This window comes from Camelus bactrianus, chromosome 21 (genome assembly GCF_048773025.1).
Source record: "Camelus bactrianus isolate YW-2024 breed Bactrian camel chromosome 21, ASM4877302v1, whole genome shotgun sequence".
Taxonomy (NCBI): domain Eukaryota; kingdom Metazoa; phylum Chordata; class Mammalia; order Artiodactyla; family Camelidae; genus Camelus; species Camelus bactrianus.
The window spans coordinates 7,425,718-7,441,126 of NC_133559.1; the positions used below are offsets into that span (position 1 = coordinate 7,425,718).

Here is a 15,409-nt window from a genome sequence, read left to right on the forward strand (position 1 = left end):
CCAGATCTGACTGGGGCAAGTTCAGTCTTCACCACCACTCTACACTCGCTGAAGTTATACCATGACTTTCTAAAAGGTAACTTTTATTATCAGTTGATTTCACGATCAGGCTTATATAGCTGCTCTCTTTTGTTCAAGATGTCTAGGAAAAGATTCTACAAATCAATTCTAATGCTCAACAGTCCCCTAGCCCTCCCCATGAAAAAATGTCTTTTTCTGTATTTAATTGCAATTTTATCCCTGCTGCTTATGAGACTTACAAGGCAGTCCCTTCACAGCATTTTCTTCAGTTGATGCCCTTTCTCACCATCCTCTCATTCCATTCATCCTGTTAGTCACTCCAAATTTCACATTTCTAGTGTAGTGTGCACTTCCTCCCTCCATGCCTTTGCTCACTATTCCTTTGCCTCGAATGTATTTCCTCCACTGCTTCTGGTGAGTCTTTTAAGATTTGTTTCAAATATTAACTCCTAGGGAACCTTTGCCCCATTCTGGGTGGGTGGGTGGGTGCAATTCAAGGTTCCTTATTTTGTGCTTCTCCCTCACCCAACACTTAGCCCTACCAGAGCACTTTCACCATCCTCTGACAATGCCTCATTCATTCATTTAACAGAACTTTACAAAGCACCTAGTATGTGCCCGATACTGTGTTAAGCATTGAGGACATAACACAAATAAAAGTTCAGTCCCTTCAGCTAACAGTCAGCCTGTTGGAGAACAAGGACATTTCAACAATCATCATAATGTTATGAATTACTTGTTTCCATATTTGTCTTTAGAGCTGGAAAGTCTTCTCCTTGGGGCAGGGAACATTCCCACATACCCTGCATAGTGACCTTCAGAGGGCTGGTCAGTTGACTGAATAACAGACTGCTCAGTAGAAAAAAACAATGGGCAAAACAGTGGCACAGGAATGTCACAAGAGGAAATTAAAAATGTCAGTACACATAAGAAACAATGCTCGATCTCATCACATCAGGGAAACACACAGTAAAGCCACAGCGAGTTACTGTCCATCCATCAAACACCTTAACCATCTGATCAGAGCAGGTGGGAACAAGGAGGCAGAGCAGCTCCTAGTCACCACAGGAAACCAGTTCACCATTACATGGGAAAAGTGTGAACATACACACCCTGCAATTCAGCAATTCCATCCCTAGACCTAGATACACATACATGAAGTTCATAGCTGCATTATTCATAATAGCTCCCAACCTGAAACAACCCAAATGTCCATCAAAAGGAAAATGGATAAATGGTGGCATTTGCCTATGAGAAAATATTATACAGCAGCAAACATGAAAGAACTATAACCACATGCAACAAGATGGCTAATTATCTAAACATGATCAGTATCATGAGTGAAAGAAGCCATACATATACTGTATGGCTCCACTTACATAAAGCCCCAAATAAGGCAAAACTAAACTACAGTGTATACTGCATAAAAGACAGGATGGTGGTTATCTCTAGGGAAGAAGGAAGGGCTTTGACTGGGAAGAAACGTTCTGGGTGCTGGTAATGTTCTAGTTCTTGACTTGGGCAGTGGCTATATATTTAGTTGCTTTCCAATAATTCATTAAGTTATATGCTGACGCTTAACGCACCTTTCTGTATACATGTGCAAAACAACAGCAAACTCTCCCTGTAGCAATTCCAGCTTTTTTTCCTACGTTCTATTTTTCACTTAAGTAAAATGAACTACATCTCACCTCTGCTTTCTTGTCTTCAGGCTAAACAATCCCAAAGCCTTTAACTCCTCCACAAGAATGGTCCAGAAAAGCATTAATCACAACTACGGTGCAGGGGAAGCTACACCGCTGCTGCCTCCATTGCTTCTAATCCAACCCAGGATGCAGAGGTGAAGCTGGAAGGGGAAATTTGTTTCCTAAACAGAGGGTCAGTTTATGCCTTGAAAGAAGAACAACTGGTCTTGTCATTTAATCTTAGCAGCTCAAGTAATTGCAGACAGTCTTATTCATAAACGTTTCATCTCCTCCCCTCAGTGACTGTTTCAGCACCCACAGGGTTGTGAGATGGTGATGGAATTCTTTGTGCTGTTCTTTTGTAGGGACTTGATGTGTTGGATGAAGCTCTTTTAAAAATTAACCAAAAGTAACAAGTTGATGGCAGAAAATTTCAGAAAATACAGATAAGCAAAGGAGGTCAAAGGTATCCCTATTTCTCCATTGTTAACTGCCCAGTGCCCACCCTTGCCGTGTTTCCCTTGTGCATGAAGGCTCCGTGGCCACACAGGCACAGCTCTCCTAACGCAGGTGCTCACCTCCCCAGAAGCCCCTGAGTATCTGCTGCCCGGCTGTGTAGTAACATTAATGCAAGTCCTCCTGTGTCCATACCCCATAGGTAATAACTGGCCTAAATGGTTAAGAGTTACCATCTAAAAATTAGGCAATCAAGAAAAAAAAAAAAAAAAAAGCCCCCCACTCGGTGTTCTGGGAAGCCTGCCTTCCACGTAACACTTCCAAGCTCTGGCCCCACATGTGCCTTCAGGAGCTGGCCTGGACTTCCCCAGTTACGGGGAAGGACGTGTTATCATTGGGCCCCTGGGTTGGTTTTAGTTTCCAGTCCCTGCTAGTCTTGCTTTTTAACTATAAATAACTGTTAGTCTGGCTTTGTAATGATTAATTTGGCTTGTCGTCGCTCTTCTGTTTAACCTGACTGCGTGCAGAGATGCATATTTACAACAACAGTCTTTTTAGTCTGTAATTTCCTATAACCAGGCTTTACTGCACATATGGGCTACATCCAGTTGGATCATCTATCTCCCTACTGTAAAGCAGATGTCTGCAGACTCCTTCAATATTTGCTCATACAGCAGATACTGCAACAGAAATGCACTGTCTGTTAATGTGTGCTACTGAAATTGCAACATATTATTTAAAAAAGCAATGAATTACTGAGTTATTTTTAAGTACTAGGGCGCTATTTTAGAACAGGAGCTGCACATAAATAAACTCATGTTCTTATCTTAACTCCTAGGAAACACATAATAAGCAATTCATAGTTGCTAGGCATATATTTATTTTTGTTGTTGTTGTTTCCCTTTAATTCTTTATCATTGGGGTTTTTTTTTTTTTCATTCCACTAAATAGCTACTGCCACATGAACCTAATTTTCACAATTCCCTGGGTCTTCCCACAATAACCCGCCTCACTTTGATAACCTGTAAGGGCTTCCTGTGGGCAGAACCGCGGAGCTGCCCGCCCGGCTGAGCAGTGCTCCACAGGGGTCTCTGTGCTGCTGCAGATTTCACTGGTGACTGGACTGGCTTGTGAAGTTATAAAAGAGCAGGCGATGCCTCCAGGAGCGGGTAAGTGCCTCTACACAAAGTTATCCAGTAAATGAAAGAAGAAAACGGGTATTTATCAACTATCTCTAGGCATTGTGGTAACTACTCTCATATATTAAAAATACAATACCAGTAATAATGTCAAAACAATACTAATAATAGTGGCGAACAGGCCTGTGTGGAATGTTTTACATGTAAGTTAAGGGACATTTAGTCTCAAAACCACCCCACAAGATGACTCTGCACAACCTGTGGTTTTATGTACGAAGTTCTGGCACCGTGGAATCACCTCTTCTGTCTGTCTGGCACATAGCACCTGACTGACTTCTAGTTTGGCTCTGGTCAGCACAGGGAGATTCAGCTACTGGCCCACATCGGGGTTCCACTGAGTCAGAGTCCAAAGAGAGGACCCCCCGCTCACTCTTGCCTTCGTTCCCTTCTCTACCCTGGGACCTGGCCTATGAGTGGCTGGGCGCAGTCCCAGTTTCCCAGACTGCAAGGGCAGTCTCCCCATCTCTGGCTTGCAGGTGCAGGCCTGTTCTAGGCAGGCTCGGGGCAGCTCTGCGGTGTTTCCTGGGGAAGTGGGTCGATTTCGCCATCGGCCAGTTGCAGACAGCCAACTTCCCAAATGGCCAAGTCTCTGAATAACCCATTTACTAAACAACCAATATGCTGACCTTACTTTTTTCTTTAAGCTCTCTAGTCTTAACTGACCAGCTTTTATTCTGTCTTCATAATAGTGTTAGAGGAAATATACTCTGCCCATCTCCCTGTTGCTGAAGAGCTGCAGACTGAGGAGGAGACTGGGGGGCAGTGGGAGGGCACGAGATTGAGGGGCTTTTGTAGAACTGAATTTCAGCAGACTGATTTTCTTGCGTTGACCTAGAGCCATTTCCAGGTGACTACAGTCTTCTTCCCAAAGGGAATGAATATGCTTTTGTTCTTCCTAACACGTCTCTAAAAGCATTTCCGTCAGGATTGACAAATTCACAAAAATTTCCAACTATGCACACAGAAGAGGTGTGTGAAGACTCAGCAGAGAGATTTGAAGACATTGGCCTTGAAGACCGGAGCGATGCTGCCACAAGTCAAGCAATGCAGGCAGCCACCAGAAGATGGAAGAGGCAAGAACAATCCTCCCCCAGAGCCTATGGAGGAAGCACAGCCCTGAGACACCTCGATTTTGGTCCCATAATACCGACTTCAGATTTCTGGCCTCCAGAGCTGTGAGGGAGTACATTTCTATGGTTTTAAGCCACTAAATCTGTGGTAATTTGTTACTGCAGCTTTGGAAACTAATACGCCATCCTTGGCAGGCAGTGCAAACCAGGGAGCTCCGAGTGCAGGACCAGGACAGACCTTGCTGTGCAGCCAGGGATTCCTGCACTTGGGGCTATCAAGGGAAAAGACTGAAACAGACCAGCTGTCGTAGGTGACATGTACACAGCCAGAATTTTCACTTTTTAGTTAAACTAAACAGTAGAGCCTTCTCATTACTATCAGCAGAATTAGAGCTTTTTGTTTTAGTTGTAGAAAAGGGTATTTCTGTAATATAACAAAGACTACCTACCATAAACCAATAGCCAATATCATATTTAAAACGGAGTTGTTAGGCATTCCCACCAAAATAAGAAATAAAGAGGGCCACCATTACCACTGTTATATTTCCTTAATTCTGAGATGTACTTCAAATATTTCTGATATTGGAATGTGAACTACATGCATGTACATTATATACATGTACATTTCATCTAGTAGCCCCTAAAAGCTATTATTAAACTGATAGCATGTTCTTATGCTCAATGGTCTTAGAACCAAAGAGGTATTTAACATTATTTTGAAAACCCTAGCATATTCTATAACACAAAATAGAAATAAGAGATAAACTACTAAAAAAGGAAAGAAAAACAGATTATTTGCAGATGATACTATCATATGCATAGCTGATCCAAGAAAATTAACTGAAAACTCATAGAACCAACATCAGTTAAGGAATGTGGCTGGATATAAGAGAAATACACAAAACACAATACTTCTTTATATGAAAAATACTATATTCTTAATATCAAATAAAACATTTTTTAAAAGGAAACATCTGGGAATAATCCTAAGAAGTGTGAAGAGCCTACATGTGAACAGTACAAAGCTCTGCTGAGGAACACGTGTGATGGCTGAGTAGTCTATGAGTGCTACTTAGTGCCAAATTAAATAGCAGTTTACTGCAAATTCTAATGAGGTCAGGGGCAGTAAGGAGTGGATACCTGACAAAATGATTAACCTAAAGTTCAAGTGCAAGAACAAACAGGCAAGAATGGCCAAAATGTTTTTTAAAAAGAGGACAGCGATACTGATTACATCAAGGCAGCACTGATGTAACACAAGAATGGAGCTACAGACTAACAGAGCAGAAGCACGTTTCCCCCAGGGGATCCTATGTGTGTACAGATCCAACGCATAAGAGTCACAAGCAGCAGTGAGGGGAAGAAGGGCTGGTCTATAGATGGAGCTCAGCCAACTGATTGGGTATGTGGGGAAAAAAAAATCTATCAGGAGCTTTGCCTTATATTCATAAGCCAAAATGAATTACAAATGGATTAAAAGATTATTTGTAAAGTATTTTAAATAAAAACACTAAGAAACAAAGTCTGTGTGTATACCTTGACTTGCTTCACAGCAATGGAAGAGGTCACAAAGGAGAAGACTGACATCAGTTCACTGCAGATAAATTCCCGTACTTCAGAATAGCAATGTAACGTTTGAAAGTGTTCAAAGTAAAAGGTTCTTTAAAAGAGGCATTAATAAAAAGATGAAAATGGACAGGGAATCAACAGTTACAACCCATCACGCACAGGACAGAGTTAGTATGTATATATGGATGTATAAAGCCCACAAACCTAGATAAGCTAGCATGTACATATGCGGTGCTCAAATGGGCCAGCACTGAAGTTTACCTTTTAATTTTCACAACCACCTTATGAGAGAGTGCACTATTACTGTTCCCATGGCACAGAAGGGGAAACTGAGGCAGACCAAAGTCATAGAGGTTGTTCAAGGTAACACAGCCAGTAACCGGCAGAGCCAGGATTCAGACTCAGGTCCTTTGGCTCTGGAGTGGGTGCTCTTGGCTATTACACTATGCTGCCCTCACCCAAACTGCAGTTGATAAAAAGTCAATTCACTAAAAAGGAAGGGCAAATTTTGAATTCCCAATTAGAAATTTGCACCCCTTAGGGAGTGATGGAAATGTTAGCTACCCTGATCGTGGTGGTGGTTCCATGGGTGTATACATCTATCAAAATTCATCAAATTGTATATCTGAAATATGTGTGGTTTACTGTACAGGAGTCATATCACAATAAAAGCAGTAAAAAAAAAAAAAAAGGAGTGCCCATCAAACGCTTGGGGAAATAGGCAATCATACTTGTAGTATGATTTAGGTTTTCATTCATAAATTAGCAACGAAAACTACCCCTCAGTGCTAGCTGAGGGGACTTCAGGGCTACCTTCACAATCTAATCTTGGACTCTAGGACCCTACTCTGGCCTCCTTCTAAAATGTTCTCAAATATGATTAGGTCACTGCCATCTCCCTTCTTTAACCCTTTAGTGGCCACTCATTACTCTTAGGATAAAGGCCCAAGTCCCTAAAAAGGTCTGCAGTGCACCGCCCACTCCCTGGCCAAGCCTATCCTTCCATACTTCACAAAAGGCACCTTTCATCCTGTCTGCCCAATAGCCACAGAACGCAAAAGCCAAGTGTAGACTGCCTTCTCCTCCAGTCCTGCCCTATGCCAGAAGGCAGGTAAAGTTTACAGTATCTATAACCCTAGGCGGCTTCCTTCATAATCCTTATCAGTAGCTGTAGTTACACAGTTGCATAATCTTTGCCTGTCCGGCCTGAGCAGCACTAGTCTTGTACCCCCATGACCCAGTACTGTGCTTTGGCTATAGAAGGTATTCACCAAATATTTGTCAAATGAACATACATTAATGACTGAATGAAAGAAAGAGGAGGGAGAAAAGTAAAAAATAAGGAAGGGAGGAGAAATAGGCACTCTACCATATGGTGGAAAGACTAAGATGGGTTCCACTTTTTTACAAAGCAATTGGACAATGTGTGTCTGAAGTCTTCAGTATGTTCATAATCTGTTAATAGCCAACAACCATTATTAACATTGTAATCCTATTGCTACATAATTACTAGTACATATAATAATACAATCATGAAAATCTACCTTGAGGAAGATAATTTGAAATCCAGCACACAAGTTTATACTCGCTATAGAATTATTTACAATAGTTAAAAAATAAAGACTGAAAACAGCTTTAATGTCCAAAACTGGAGACATGGCAGATTAGATTCTGGTACAGTCATAAATTATACAATACATAAAGGTGACATTTAGGAAGAGTTAATGCTATGGAAGATGTTTAGTTCATAATAACTGGAAAGACAAAAAATCTAAACAGAGAACAATTTCAGCTTTGAAAAACAATATGCCTCAGTGGCCGAGAATGCTGAGTGCCCCCCCCGCCCCGGATCTCTGCCTTCCTTTCTCAGAGAACCCCGAGTCTGTCCTCACTCCTCTGAGAAGGCCAGGCTCCCCACTACGCCCAAGACACCGAGGGAGGATCGGGATTAGTCTAACGCGGACTTAGCGAGTCCACTCCTCTTTCCAGGGATACGTGTGATACAACTCTGGCCAACAAAACACAAAGGAAGTCTGTCAGGGGCTTTTTGTAACAAAGGTTCCTTGCCGTGAATAAGCGATGCCCTGAAGATGGCAGAGTAGAGGGCCGGGACAATGCTGAGTTGCTGATTCAGCCTGCCCTGGAATTGCCCTCTCTGTGGGCAAACCGACACAGTATTGCACAAAAGACGCCAAAATGTTAATGATCATGTCTGAGAGGTAGGGTTACCAGTGATTTTATTCACTTTAATTGTTTCTTCAATTTTCAAGTTTTCTATAATAAAGCATCTATCACCCCCCAAATAAGGGGGAAAAGTTAGTAAGAACAAAAAGATAACTACATGTTGCATGAACCTTGCCCTTAAGAAGCTCAGTCTAGTAATGAAAACTATGTAAATAAATAAATAAATAAAGCTATGTAAATAAATGATTAAGACATGATAAAACCACAATGATACCACTTCCATTAGCATGGCTAAAATGAAAAAAAAAAAAACCCTCATAATATCTAATGGTGAGGATATGGAGCAACTAGAACTCCCATGCACTGTTGGTGGGAATGTAAAATGGTACAACTATTTTGGGAAACTTCTGAGGCTAAATGTGCAATCACCCTATGACCCAGCCACTACACTCCTGGGTACTTACCCAAGGATAATGAAAAGAAATGGCCACAAAAAGACTTATACAAGAATGTTTATAGAACAGGGGTAGGGAGAAAAGGAAAAGGGGAGTTAATGGGTGCAGAGTTTCAGATTTACAAAACGAAAAACTTGTTTCACCATGTGAATATATGGAATACTACTGAACTGTACACTTAAAATGGCTAAGATGGTAAATTTTGTGTGTTTTTTAAACCACATCAAAAAAAAAAAAAAAAGAATGCTCATAGAGCTTTATTCTTGATAGCCATAAACTGGAAACCGCCCAAATGTCCACCAACTGCTGAATGAAGGAACAGCAGATGTGTATGTGTACAGGAGGCACTGAGATATGCAGCAAGGCTGAACCTCACTGAAGGCAGCTGCACCCAAAGTATGTCTCGTATAATTCTACTTATGTGAAATTTTAGAACAGGTAAAACTGATCTTTGGTGAGAGACATCAGAACAGTGATAGCCTTTGGGGATAGTGGTGGCTAGCAAGGTTCATGAGGGAACTTTCCAGGATGATGGAAATGCTTTATTTTCTTGATTTGGATGGTGATTACATGGCTATACATATTTGTCAGAATCAACTGAATGGCACACGTAAAATATGTGTTTATTGTATATAATTATATATCAAAAAGAGATTTATGGAAATGGTGAGACAACAGAACTGGAAGAGGAGACATTCATCATCTTGACTACACACTGAGAGGCTGTGAGCAGAACAGGGGTGCTTCTTTAAATGAGATCAACAGCCACAGATAAACACTATTTCATGCAGCAATTCACAGAAATGCTAAAGAACGTTAAAATTATGAGAATCATACACAAACTTGAATCTCAGTTTTCTGGAGCAGGCTTTGACATTCTGCTAAATCAAAACAAGAAAAAACGAGTGATACATAGGCACTAATGTGAATATCTTTAAAACAAAATATAGAACTTTATCTAATTAAAACTGATTTTATTTAAAACACTACACAATATTTTCATCAAATATCTTGTTAAAATCTGCAATAACTGAAGATTAGCTTTTTAAAGTCATATGTCAAAAAGCAAAACTTTAGAACACAGAATGAAGAAAAAACACTTTTAAGCTTACAAGCAAAGGAAGAAATCAAAAAGGACAAAATATTTCTACAGAAGAATGAAAAATAAGTTTGTATGTTTAATGATAAAGCCAAAATTAGATGACAAACAATAAACTGAATATTCACAGCAAATAGAGGTTGTTGTTTATTTTTTTACAACGAGCACATTCTCATGTCTTTTAGAGAATTTGTATAATTTATTAAAAAATCATTTAATAAGTGAATAGACAAAATTATGAATTAACAGAATTTTTTAAACAGAAATAAAAATGGTTAATAAGCATATGCAAAAAGAGTTCAAACTTAATCATAACAAAAAATGCAAATTAAAATGAGACATCATTTTTCAATTTAGCTAAGATTTTTTTCTCTTTCAGTTAAAGTACCCAGTCCTGGGGAAGGCAGGGTGAGACAGAGGCACTGTGCATGTTCAGGCCCTGCAGTGCCAACTCGGATTCCTTTTTTAGGAAGCAGATGAGGACTAAGCTCTACAAGAAGGTACCGCACTTGGGTGGAAGTGGGGCCCAGATGTTTAGGGGTGAGTGTGGGGTTAAACAACAGCCCTCTAACCTTAAGGCTCTAACTGTGTAAGAACTACATATTTGTGTTAAAAGAAGAAATGAAAGGAATAGTATTCCCTCTACTTTTTTGTTGGCGGGGTGGATGTGGCGTGGGTAGAGTTCCCTGAACATAAGGCACAACAGTCACCAGGAAGATGGAAGTGGGCTTGGGCCCTCCGTGGGAGAGGGCCGGAGACCGACACCCGAGCAGCCCCAGTCCTGAGGGACAGAGTGCACTTTGGGCCGCTAGTCCCCCAACAGCTCTGCCTCTCACCCCAAGGGGGGCGGCTGTCCCTGGGGAGTGGTGGTGGGTGCAGCTTGAAGACGGCTATGGAAAAGGCAAGGTGCAGATCAGCAGGTACAACCTGGCTGCATCTGGGTGAAAACCAAGCAATAGCAAGATAGAATATATTTTACTTAACAGCTATGACTGTAAGATCCTGAGGAAGGTAAGGGAGGAGACACTCCGCAAGCCATTGTTAGTAGTTCTCCCTCCGGAGGATGAGAGGAGCTGGATGGAGAGGGGTCTCGTATCTTTCATCATTTTCTAATTTGGATTTTTTTTTAGCCTTTTTTGACTGTTTTGGTATTTAAAAAGAAAACACAGTTTTAAAGTTTACAAACCTTGATCCCAAAACTCCAGTCAAAGAATGAGTTGTTAAAGGACTTGGAACAGTGCCTGGCACATTGTAAGTGCTCAAGGAAATGTTTTAGAGATAAATACTCAAATTAAAAAAAGACCCAAACTATGGAAAAAGTCTTAATATACAACCTATTATAGTTCAGAAGGGCTCAGGGCTGGAGCTGGGGGTGAAACATCTCACAGGGTGGAAATCCCAGGTGGCTGCTCCCTGGGGCCTCCCGCATTGCCTCTGCACGTTCAGAGGCACATGGGAGAGACTCTGCTTTTCTAGAAAGGACCCGCAGTACTTGTGTTTACAGACATTTATAGTGAGAACTCTATCTATCGTGCAGACTGAATCCTCATCAACACGGTGGCAGCATTTTCTCTCTGTGGGCAGATTTTCATTCATTCGTTTAATAAACATTTATTAAGTACATACTATGTGCCAGGCACTGTCCTAGGCCCTTGAGATACAGCAGTAAATAAAGCAAAAATTCCTTTCCTCATTATTCTCATGAAGCTGATGTTTTAGTGAGGAGACAGGCAACAGATAAATAAATAAACAACATCAATTGGTTGTTAAGTACTAAGAAAATGCTGGCTAAGAAGGTGGTAAGGAATACAAAGCAAAGAGCACCTCCTTCCTCAAGGGGCTCTCAGTCTAATGCAGAACCGACCAGCAAACAGACAATTATCAAACAGGAATCAAATCCACAATAAGGTAGTGCTCAGGGGTTTATGTGACCTGCTCATTGATGAAGGTCAAGGAAGACCTCCGGGAAGAGCAGCATAACTTGAATCCAGAAGAAAGTCAGCCAGACAAAGCAGTGTGTGTTTGTGTGTACATGTGTGTGTGTGTGCACAACCCAAACAGCAGATGCAAAGGCATGGAAGGGATAAAGAGCACACAATTGATGCCACAACAAAATAACACTGTGTGATGGGCAAACAAAACCAGGTGGATCCATTCCAGTTGGAAGGCTCTGAAAGGGCCTCAGAGAAGTGGGACATGAGCACACATGTAAGCGCATGTCTATGCATACACACACATACACACTTGTGGTAGTCATCTGCTGTTTTTGCCTGCCTCATACCTCTGCACTTCCCCATCCCATGTAGTTATGGAGGGGCGTTTTGCTCCTTCATCCCTCAAGTGGGCCTGTGACACACACCTGTCTAATTGTGGCATCCCTGTCACCTTGTCCAGAGTGATTAGTTTACAATGCTAGAAGAGAGCTGTAAGGTTAGGCTTGGGGCTGCCAGTAGTCACCTTTTTCAGTATGGGTGGAGAAAACAGCAGGAAAGAATGAGGGTAATAAATAAAAAGCAGAGGAAGACAGGGCCAAGAGAATCCTCATGACATTATTTCAGCCTCATGATCCAGCCATGTCTGAAGCTCACCTTTGAACCTCCCAGTTAAATGATCAAAGGCAGGGATAACCCTTTTTTGCTTATGTTAGTTTACATTAGGTTTCTGCCACTTGCAACTAGATCACTATACCCCTTTTTGGGGAAAGAACTTCACTTTGTGTGTGGTGGTGGTGGTGGGGTACAGAGGGAAGGAGAGGATGAATTATGTTAGAGGGTCTCCTCCATTTAGATTGATAAACATGATGAAATAGGTAGCTTCAAGGCATCTGGGAAGGTACAGAAGCTGCAATGAGAGCTCCTTGGGTGTAGGAACTGAGAATATATTTGTCACGGTCTATATGGATGTGTTATATAAACCTGGTGAGTTCCTAATAATTTACGATACAGCCGTAAGTCATCCTCAAACTGAGAACCAACACAGAATAGCTCATCGAAAACACCAAGCACATCATCTCTTTAAAATCCATTTACTATTCCCACATTAATGCACATCAGTCACAGATCTTTCCCAAATGTTTAATTTTGTGACAAACTTAACATTTTGAACTCTTTATCCCTGACACCAAACAATCATCCAGTGTTCTCTAGAAAATTTAACTCAAGCAGCTGTATCCATTATGGTCCAAGTCTAACAGATGTTATAGCAAAATAAACTGCTGTATCACAAGAGATCACTACACAAGCCCAAAAGCTCAGCTCCTACTGTTCACATATTTGAAAACTCAAATCAGTTGGTCACAGATAATAATACCACTCTTGGTCTGAAACACAGCTTCAAATCTTTAAATCCATGAATCAGAAAGATGCTCACATTATACTGTGTTACAGTATAAAAATAGCTGGCTCAAGGGAAACTGTGTGTGTTAAGAAAAGGGCTTCCTTCTGGCAGAAGTAACAATACCTCAAGATTTTTTCTTCTTTCCACAGGCATTTAACAAATACCTACTGTGTGCCCACGATCCCAGCACTGTGCCCATGAGCCTTTCCTTTTTCTCTGGGTGAAAAGGCCAAATCTTGGTTCACATCTGGACAATGCTGGGTAAAATGTAAAATAAAAATAATAATTTATCATTGGACAATTTGAGATGTTACTCTTACAGCAAATACTGGCCCTCTAACTCGGCTGATGGCTCCCATCCCCCGCTACATCAGGTTCACACAGCTAGGACTCCAGTCACTGAGAAATAACAAGACTCAAACTCCACATAGCCTGAGGGCCTGGGTTCAAGTTCCAGCTCCACCATTAACTAGTGTCAGGAACTTGGCCAAGACTCACCTGCATCTGTAAAATGGGGATAATACTGCACTGGGTTGCTTGAGGGATTAAATAAATCAGTGTATGTAAAGAGCTTAGTACAGTGTCATGCATATAGCAAGTGCTCAATAAAGAGAATAAAGTGAGGCCTTAACCTCTTTCCAGTTCTAAAATTTTACGGTCTATGGTAGAGATGATGGGTTTTGAGTCTCCCCTCCCCCACCCCAAGTCTGCTTTATCGTTATCTGGAAGAATAGCAAACATCCAGAATAGTAAAAAAAGTTCCCCTGCTTTTCCAGCAGCTGTACTAATGGGAAACCTTCAGCAAGGGAGCAAGTTCAAGTGCATGGGTGCTGGGCCCTTACTAATAATAGCTAGACACTTCAAATTCTGACAACAACCCTGCAACGTAGATAAAATTATCCTCATTTTATAGATAAGACCAAGTAGGAGTAGAAAGGTTAAATAACTCACTCACTGTCACACAGCTGGCAAACGCAGACCTGACTCCAAAGTTCATGCCCCCTTTCCACTCTATTTCTTGCCTCCCATACAGCAAACACACCCGACTGTTAGTGAAATAATGAAAAAGATATTTCAGGATCTCTGAAACGATGGGAACGGGCCTTCTTTGGTAAAGAAAGAAATTGGCATCACCTTTCACATTTGCTCGACTATTTGTTGCTCCTGCGTTCTCTGCTCCCAGTGACCTGTTCTAGCCATCCGGCCTCCCTCTGACAACGGCCACTGTGCAGGCCTCTGTGAGCAAGTCTCCTCCTTTAGCAGCTTAGACACTGTTCCCTCCGCTAACCGCAGGATGGGACTCCCCACACTGCGTTGAAAAATCCAATGATAGGTACGTATCCCTTTCTGAAAGACAAGTTTCCCAAACTGTGGCACCAACACGGCACACCTGAAGCAGGCTTACCCTCTAGCGGGGCCCAAGAATCAAGCCAAGCAGATGAAGAAAGGGGAGGTGACGCAACCAGGCCTCCTGCACCAGGGCCAGACCGAGGCGGAGCGCAGTGGCCGTGACCCCGCAGTGGGCTCGCCACGGCAGACGCCTACGCCTTCCCTGTGTAAGGCAGGCCAAGGGCGGTGGACGTTATTCCAGGGATCAGGCCTATGCGGTCAGGGGAGAGGGCGCAGGAAGGCACAGACCTGGAAGAGCCCCAGGCGCCTCGCTCTCTACTCTCCCAAGCGAGGGAGCTGGCGAGAGGGAAACCAGGGCCTTTGGTACCCAGCTGTTCGGCTCCGGCTGGCACGAGCGCCAGAGCATCCGTGCGCAGCCTCTGCCGCCCACACCCGCGCACACCCGCCAGCACAAACACAACGCACTCAAGCCCTGGGCCCCCGGCGCCCGCCTCTCCGCAAGGCTGGCGAGCCTCGCCGCTCCCCGAGACCCCCGCCTCCCCACCTGGCGCCGCGGCCACCCTCAGAGCCCACCCGGGCGCCCCCGCGCTCCCCCTTCTAGCAGCGCCGGACGCTGGAGCGGCGGCGCGAGCCGGGCGCTCAGGCCCAAGAAGGTTACGGCGAGGAAGAGAAGAGCCTCTTACCGGGTGTCGTAATTCTCCGGGATACAGCCCGACACCAGAGGCTGCCACTGCCGCCGGGACCCTCCCCCCTCCCTCCCCCACCACGTAGCCCTCTCTACCTTCAGTCGGGAATCAATGGCCCGGTCGCGGATTGGTGACATCATTGGCGCGCCGGGCGTGGGAGGGAGCACCACGTGATTCCTCCCTCTTTTGTTTGCGTCTTAGTTAAGCCAGGATTTCTGTTGCTGTCTTCCTAGAGTTTTTAATTGATCTGTTAATGGCGTCTTGGTAGGTGTGGTGGGGAGGGTACTTGGGTTTGGGAT

General features: G+C 42.9%; 1 long non-coding RNA gene across 3 annotated transcripts; it reads right to left on the minus strand.

Annotated features, from left to right (window-relative positions):
* Positions 1 to 9,241: 9,241 nt before the first annotated feature.
* On the minus strand, positions 9,242 to 15,205 carry LOC123616585 (uncharacterized). Of its 3 annotated transcripts, XR_006724585.2 has the most exons (4): positions 15,108 to 15,205; positions 14,209 to 14,421; positions 14,030 to 14,120; positions 9,242 to 13,331 (listed from the first exon to the last, which is right to left on the minus strand). It is a non-coding gene; the product is annotated as an uncharacterized LOC123616585 (long non-coding RNA). The 3 variants fall into 3 exon arrangements; XR_012501315.1 differs by having other exon boundaries at positions 14,030 to 14,421; XR_012501316.1 differs by having other exon boundaries at positions 14,026 to 14,421.
* Positions 15,206 to 15,409: the final 204 nt, after the last annotated feature.